Here is an 8,602-nt window from a genome sequence, read left to right as displayed (position 1 = left end):
GACTGATTTAGAAACACCCAACTAAAGCTTTACAATACTGAACTCAGAACTCCATTGCACTAAATTGTTATGCATTTGGCTGCGAACCCCCACGTGGCTGTGTCTGAAGCTCCCCCTCCTCCCGCCTGTATATTAGTATTTTGCTTTGTTTTGTTTGGTTGTGCTGCTAGCCCCATTAGCTGTCCCGGATGTTAGCAAGTGCAGGCACGTCTCTGTCAGCAGCAGCACCGCAAAGAAAAATAACTACAGTCCGAGTGAAGCGCTGGAGCCACGGACCCATACACGGCTGTCACCGACAAATAAGCCTTGACTGGTAACTTAACAAGTATGATGGCCGTTGTGATGAGGTAGCTTTATGCTAACTTCGACGAGCGGTAGCGGTTCACATCCGCTGCTAACACCCGCTTCCCAGCTCACCACAATGGCCCTCCTGCTCGTTAACACTGGAGGCTCCTGTTGCCGACGATGGTTGGGTAACAGCCCACGGCTCAAGCGCGTCACTCTATGTATTGATTTTTCGCCGGCTTCGTTGTAAACAAAGTTGGTTGTGTTCAAAAGCTAACGTTAGCAGATGTAATGCTAATTATAGCGACAACAGATTTGAAGTAGATTAACACAACAAAGCTAAAACGGCAAACGTTATAAATGCATAAATGAACATAAAATTAATTTATACCCAGATAGCATACGGATGTGGGCCACTTCAGGCAATGATCCGGCACCATAGGCATTCTTCTGGCCCAGACAAAGCAGATGTGAACCTAAACTGGCCCACATAGTTAATGCTACATTTGGCCCAAATATCACAAAACAAATATGGCCCATCTTCGGCAAATATGTGGCAGAGTAGGCAATGGTTATTCTGTAAGTGAACCAAGGCTGGTCCACATGTGGTTCAGCACACGTGGCCCACCTTTGTTGAAACGTATTTGGGCCGGTTTTGGCCCAAATATGGCTGGTTGGCATCCACTGATCTGGATGTGAGCCTAAAGTGGCCCACATATAAGGTAGCACACGTGGCCCACCTCTGTTGAAACATATTTGGGCCAGTTTTGGCCCAAATATGGCAAGTTGGCATCAACTGATCTGGATGTAAACCTAAAGTGGCCCACATATAAGGTAGCACACGTGGCCCACCTTTGTTGAAACATATTTGGGCCAGTTTTGGCCGAAATATGCCAAGTTGGCATCGACTGATCTGGATATAAGCCTAAAGTGGCCCACATATAAGGTAGCACACGTGGCCCAGCTACGTTAAAACATATTTGTGCCAGTTTTGGCCAAAATATGGCACAATCAACATTAGATGATCTGGACCTGAGCCTAAAGTGGCCCGCATATATGTTGTTATACTGACGTTAGGTAATGTCAGTATGTAAATATATAGGTGCCAGGAGCTGGCTATGGAGGTGGGTGAGAGGAGAATTTTAGCTAAGCCAATGTCTATCATGTACAACACACTTCATCCCCATGTGCAGGACAAGCCGTCTGTTGCACCCATGATACAAGGAAAAACACCACTGTTCATAAAATATAGTACATCTGAGAGAAAAAAAGATATTACAACACAACAAGCGGATAGATAATTCTGGGAGTCGTTACAGAGTCTGATTAGTCGAACAAGTCTGACACTCTTTAATACCAGCAGGAATTAGCCAACATATAGTAGGCCTAGTCAAGTTTAACTTTTTTCTCTTAGTGCAATATATTTATATATTATCTCTCATATCTAAGAGTATAAATCATGTGCCTTGTTTGATGAATTTGTTGTTTGTTAATGAAACTTTCTCTGATATGGGATCAATAAAATCTTTTCTTGTCTGAGATGTTGAATCTTACAGGTCGTCATTGCAAAAGAGAACTAGTTCTCAGTTGACTCACCTGGATAAACGAAGGTTAAATAAATTAAATAATTCATAAAAAAATAATTGTTAAGTCTTACAATAACGTAATGACCAACAATGTCTTTCAGTGTTTTCTCTGATTTGAGTATATGCACTAAATGCACAACATGAATGCACATAAAAAAATAAGCTCCAGCTCATAAACAACTGTAAACCCGAACGTTCAAAGTAATTAAACATATTAAGTACTGTATACTCGAAGCTTTAGAAAAAGTTCTACTAACTTAATTATGTCAAGTTGGTGTAAAGTGTTTTTGGATTAAATGGAGCTATTTTGTGGATAAGTATGCATAACTTAAAAACATCACTTAAGCAAAACGTAATAGAATTAAGTAAAAACATGCTAAGAATGATAAAGTCCTGTTATTTATATTGTTTTAAATAGGGGTGATTTAAAAATAAACTTAATTTATATAGCACATGCTAAAACACAATAAAATCGATCATAACAAATACATTGCAATCATAGCCTATTAAAACAGTAACAATTTGATTGGGGCAAATGGTCTGAAATGCATTTGACATTAGTGGGAGACAAAAAATGTATTTTATTGAATTTTCTGTATTTTTATTGGCATCAGTTTGATGTAGCCTATATATTTTTTTATTTCTACTTAAGTGTTGTGCAGCTGCAGGGATAATTTTTTATTCCGAGTTAATTTCTGATTCACCCCCAGAAGCAGAAGGTGGCGCTGATGCGCACACTACGCTGATTCCTTACCGCTCTTTGAAAAAACGCAGAAGAAGAAAAGTTTGAACGTTGCAGAGACGGTTGGCGCCGGCTGGAAGCAACAGGAGGCAGAAAGCTCGACCTACTCGGCAGCAGTCAGGACTTACTGTAAGTGTTGAATGTTAATATGTATTCACTTTTACTTATTTAACCCCATGGATTGTAATAAAGTAATTTTACAGCAGAGGCAAAACTCCGCTAGCCACCATGGTGCTAACTAGTGAACCAATTACAATGAATGTAATGGTTAGCTGCTAGAACAAGCTAGCACATTACATTAACACTAACACAGCTAACATTAGCTAACCTAGGTTACAACCTGATCTCTCAGAGGATCCAAGCTCACAAACAGTATATTTTGATATGTGATGAATGTATTTCCCATCATTGTATCTCTCTGTTCCAGTTTCAAGAAGTTAAGACAGAGTTAAGGAAGATAACTGGAGATATGATAAAGATACCAGGTAATCCAATGAATGAATTCTTATATCAACCACAACTCCCCCCTCTCTAAATAACAATAACTTTATTTTTTTTTTCTCAGACAATGTTTTAATGTGGTAACCCTAAATCATACGCACTCCCGCATACACATATCATCGTTTATTCTTCTTGCCAATTTGGTCAAAATAAAACTTTTTGCCGTATTCAATTCAACAAGCCATCAATGTGTTCTGTTCATACATACCATCTTCCTAATTGATATTTAACCTTTTGCACTGCACAGATATTATTTTACTTAACTTTGTATTTGCTTGCAAAAAAGAAAGATGATTGGTCTAAAGAGTCCAAAATTTAATTCAAGATTTGTCTTAACCCTTGTGCCTTCCTTAAAAAAACTTCCTCTAACCACCTTCGTGGCAAAAATGTACACGCACAAAATCTGCCATAAAATCCTCATACATCAATATTTTTTTCTGCTTTTTTTTTTTGCTTGAATCCCTTAACCAACTTGTTCCCTGATCAAAATGATCAAATATTTAAACATTTTTAGGATTTTAACCCTTTAAATGCCAGTTTGATTATTTGAATTATCAATTATATTTCTTAAAAAAAACACAAAAAATGTATTATTTTCCATATAATAAGTAGTAGCCTTATGGGGCTTTGGTGGTGATTGGAGTCTTGGATATGTCAAAGATTACCAACAAAATTGATTTGATTGCATCAGTATTTTTTATGTAGTAACAAATACTCCCTCTAACCACCTTCGTGGCAAAAATGTACACGCACAAAATCTGCCATAAAATCCTCATACATCAATATTTTTTTCTGCTTTTTTTGCTTGAATCCCTTAATCAACTTGTTCCCTGATCAAAATAATCAAATATTCATTAATTTTCAGGATTTTAACCCTTTAAATGCCAGTTATATTATAATTATCTATAAAAAACCCACAAAAATGTATTATTTTCCATATAATAAGTAGTAGGCTGATGGGGCTTTGGTGGTGATTAGAGTCTTTGATATATCAAAGATTACCAACAAAATTGATTTGATTGCATTAGTATATTTTATGTAGTAACAAATACTCCCTCTAACCACCTTCGTGGCAAAAAATGCCCCATTGACTTCCATTAAAACCACATTTTTTAATCGCACTACCATTACAGTATAAAACCATGCATTCTGTAATGTCAGCATGCCATTTTGAAGAAAAGTAGTTATATTTGACATTTTTGATGTATTTCACCAGATTGAACCATTTTCCCATTGTAGGTCGATGCCTGAAATTCTTGTATATTTGCCAGTTATATTATGGAGCCGGGTGACTACCAGGGCCCTGTGTGTGTGTGTGTGTGTGTGTGTGTGTGTGAAATGTTTTTAAATCAACATCTGATTCATCAGTGTGAACTCTTATTGTGCAAACTGCAACAACTTTGGAAATTTAGACAACAAAAAACAAAATAGAACATATGAAATATGAACAAAATATGAAATATAAACAGAAATATCCAGGCATTGAATATACGTTGTGTGTGTGTGTGTGTGTGTGTGTGTGTGTGTGAAATGTTTTTAAATCAACATCTGATTCATCAGTGTGAACTCTTATTGTGCAAACTGCAACAACTTTGGAAATTTAGACAACAAAAAACCAAATAGAACATATGAAATATGAACAAAATATGAAATATAAACAGAAATATCCAGGCATTGAATATACGACGTGTGTGTGTGTGTGTGTTTGAGAGAAACAGATACATGGATACTGTGTGTGTGTGTGTGTGTGTGTGTGTGTGTGTGTGTGCGCTTGTGTGTGTGTGTGTGTGTGTGTGTGTGTGTAATCTGAGGGTTAAATGAAATACAAGTTTACAGCTGCTGCTGCTGAAATATCAAAGTTATTGTTTCTTCTTCTTCTTCTGGACAGAAAGGAGGTCTCAAAGTGTGTGTGTGTCTGTGTGTGTGTGTGTGTGGTCCTGCAGCATGTGACCTAGTGTTCCCTACAAATGCACACTTGGTGGTGGAAGACCTCTTTTTCAGGCCTCTGCACAACCAGCACACACCTCTCCTTCTAGTGGAGCTGGTCAATGGCGCTGTCAGGATGAGAAGTCTCATGTATGCCCGAATCTCTTGGGCATCCACGTCACTCCATCCTGACACTGAATGCCTCCCGTATAAGTTTGTCATTTGCAAAATGAGCTGGATCAGGTCAGGAGTGAAGAAAAGGTCAAAAGATGATGCTACATTATGGATTCTTGATATTGCATCTCCCATGGGCCCTGGCATCATGCCGCTGGGTGCCTGCATGTAGCACAGAGTCTCAGCATGAGATGGAGACCACACTTGCCCGTCCACTGACTTTTAGGATGGACAGGATCCTCAGTGCCCGCTTCACTCTCAGAGGATGGGTCAGAGGCACTCACAGACGTGGAAGACTCCAGCGAGCCTTCTGTGTCAGACTCCCCCTCGAAGATTGTGGTTTCCCCTGATGAACCCTGCAGCTCGCTGTCAGATAAAGGCTGCATGACCATTTCTAATGCCTCTTCTCTTCTGAAATGCCTTTTCATTTTTGCACCCTCTCTGCTCACTAATGAAATGACCCCTCAGACAAGTTGCATGTTTATCTTTGGCTGTGAAAGCAGCCAGGTGCATAAACACACTAACAGTTGTTTTTGCTTTGTTTTTGAGAACAGCAAAGGCATGTTTTCACTCAAGCACCTTTTCAAAGACACATGAAACACATTCCTCAAAAGATTACCTTTTTTCACTGCTGAAGTGATCAGTGCATGCTTACAAATTCTCTCACACACACACACACACACACACACCACACACACCACACACACACACACACACACACTCACTCTCACTCTCACTCTCTCTCACTTTCTATCTCACACACACACACAGACAGACACACACACACACACACACACACACACACACACACACAACATGCACACACACACACACACACACACAGGGCCCTGGTAGTCACCTGGCTCCATAATATAACTGGCAAAAATACAAGAATTTCATGCATCGGCCTACAATGGGAAAATGGTCGAATCTGTTGAAATACATCAAAAATGTTAAATATCACTACTTTTCTTCAAAATGGCATGCTGACATTACAGAATTCATGGTTTTATACTGTAATGGTAGTGAGATTAAAAAATGTGGTTTTAATGGAAGTCAATGGGGCATTTTTTGCCACGAAGGTGGTTAGAGGGAGTATCTGTTACCACATAAAATATACTAATGCAATCAAATCAATTTTGTTGGTAATCTTTGATATATCAAAGACTCTAATCACCACCAAAGCCCCATCAGCCTACTACTTATTATATGGAAAATAAAACATTTTTTGTGTTTTTTTTAAAATAAATAATTAGTAATTCAAATAATAAAACTGGCATTTAAAGGGTTAAAATCCTGAAAATTATTGAATATTTGACCATTTTGATCAGGAAACAAGTTGGTTAAGGGATTCAAGCAAAAAAAAAAAGCAGAAAAAAATATTGATGTATGAGTATTTTATGGCAGATTTTGTTCGTGTACATTTTTGCCACGAAGGTGGTTAGAGGGTGCAAAACGCATTACAGGAAAATAAAAGACATGTAAGAGTAAAAGACACTGGATTTCAAAAATTTGACTAAAAAGAAGAGTTCCTACAAAGATCCATGCCACAAGCTGTAACACAGCCAACATGATCGCTAAATCAAAAAAAAAAGTTGAGAAAAATGTACAAAAATGCCAGAGGAAGGCACAAGGGTTAAAAACTTGTTAAAAACTAAAAGTTTACTTGAGCTATTTTCCATCTATAGATGTTATATAAAACAAATTGTTTTGAGGAAAACATGTTGTCATTTTAAAGCAGTGATAGCTGTAGTCCGTGATAATATTTTGATAAGCTAATAGTAATTAATTTGTTATATTAAGTAGTAAGTGTAAGCAATTCTGTTTTAAAAGTTTTAGATGGTGGTCTAAACTTTATCATCTTTTTCTTTGCCTTTTAGGTTGCTGGTTCCAAAATGATCTGGACGTGTAAGTTGTGCGCAGCTTCTTTCACCTCCAAAATACAGTTATTTAGATACTACAGGCTGCAGCACAGCCATTATTACAGAATCAGCCCTCTTCCACATCTCTATACTGATTGCATTTGTACATTTCCCCCTCATTAGAAAGATGATGGAGACTACATTTTCCCTACGCCTACAGACCATAGTGATGTCCTGCCCAGCAGTGAACAAGCTCATGGACCTCTGGCCTGCTCTCAAAATAGAATCTGAGGTAATATGGATCAGCTCTCTTTTTTAAAGTGAAAATTGTGGTTCTTACTCATTTGGCCACTATTTTCTGCTTCATAAATGTGTACTAGATTCTTCAAATTGAACTGTTTTTTTAAGTGACGTTGCTGTATTCTCCTGCTGTTATTTCGATGTAGTTGTATGCAGAGGGTGTGTTTGATGAAGCTGCTTTACTCCAGCTCACTTTGCTTGTTATCAATCCCATCTTTCATTTTTGTCTGAACAGAATGAGGTTGAGCAAGCAGATATTGGGTCAGTGATCAGACATCATATCAACTATAGCTTCAGATTAATTGTAAATAAAAACAGACTATGGATTTAAGTTTTGAAAGACATCAACACAATATTGTATAACTTTTATATCATTTTACAGGGCCATTTTTGTTTGGTCTCCTGATAACGTTTTGTGTTTTGTACTTCACTGCCACCATATTCAGTAACCACAGTACTGCTTTACTGAGTCAACAAAATATGTTTTTTTTGTGTGTATTTCTTCAAGGGCCACAAGAAGATGAGCCATGATGTTGGACCCAGGCAAGATTTTTTTGGAGCTTCTCCACTGTTCCACCTTTTTCAGTGGTTCCACTGATTTGGCCTGAATTTTGTTTTGTTGTCTCGCAGGTTAAAAAAAAAATTAAAAAATCATAGTCCTCTTCTGTTCACCAGTTGTTTCTCATGTCTGGTCATTTCTTCAATTCTTCAGTAGGTTTCTTCATCTTAGACCCCCAGATGAGTCCCAACAAGGCTGGACTTGTCACCATTCAACACAGTATCTGGGGGTACCAGAATGGCATGTAGCCACAAATTCAGATCAGTTCTGGTTTATTGTATTTGTTCATATTTGACATAAAACTTTATTATGGTTTGGTTGTGACTCCTTATGTGTGCAGGCTAGACAAGTTCATAGACTGTAAACCAGTTCTGGTTAAGTCTGAGAGCCCATTTGAGTGAGTTCTAATGTATATGGTCAGCTCTTGGTTGATATAGCAAAATTCTTCTGGTCCATATCTGGCCCACACCTGACATGTTCATCCGGCCCACATACCACATGGAATGATCGCACTTGGGCGCTCTGCTTCTGTTTGCCAAAAGTGGGCAACAACCAAACCAACACACTGCCAGATGTCAGCCAAGAAGAGACCCAATAAACCAGCACTCACCCAAATGTGGGCCACTGTGCATTTTTATTCTGGCCCACCTACCACATGGAATCATGA

General features: G+C 38.3%; 1 long non-coding RNA gene across 2 annotated transcripts; it reads left to right on the top strand.

Moving 5' to 3' along the window:
* The first annotated feature begins 2,653 nt into the window (after nucleotides 1-2,653).
* LOC115568492 (uncharacterized) lies at nucleotides 2,654-8,185 on the top strand. 2 transcript variants are annotated; one of them, XR_003981409.1, is made up of 5 exons: nucleotides 2,654-2,742; nucleotides 3,041-3,098; nucleotides 7,095-7,122; nucleotides 7,297-7,368; nucleotides 7,885-8,185. It is a non-coding gene; the product is annotated as an uncharacterized LOC115568492 (long non-coding RNA). The 2 variants fall into 2 exon arrangements; XR_003981410.1 differs by lacking the exons at nucleotides 7,297-7,368; nucleotides 7,885-8,185 and adding an exon at nucleotides 7,260-7,274.
* The last annotated feature ends 417 nt before the right edge of the window (nucleotides 8,186-8,602 follow it).

This window comes from Sparus aurata, chromosome 18, assembly GCF_900880675.1.
Source record: "Sparus aurata chromosome 18, fSpaAur1.1, whole genome shotgun sequence".
In the NCBI taxonomy this organism is placed as follows: Eukaryota; Metazoa; Chordata; class Actinopteri; order Spariformes; family Sparidae; genus Sparus; species Sparus aurata.
The sequence above is the reverse complement of the archived record's forward strand: the minus strand, read 5'-3'. Positions and strand labels throughout refer to the sequence as shown.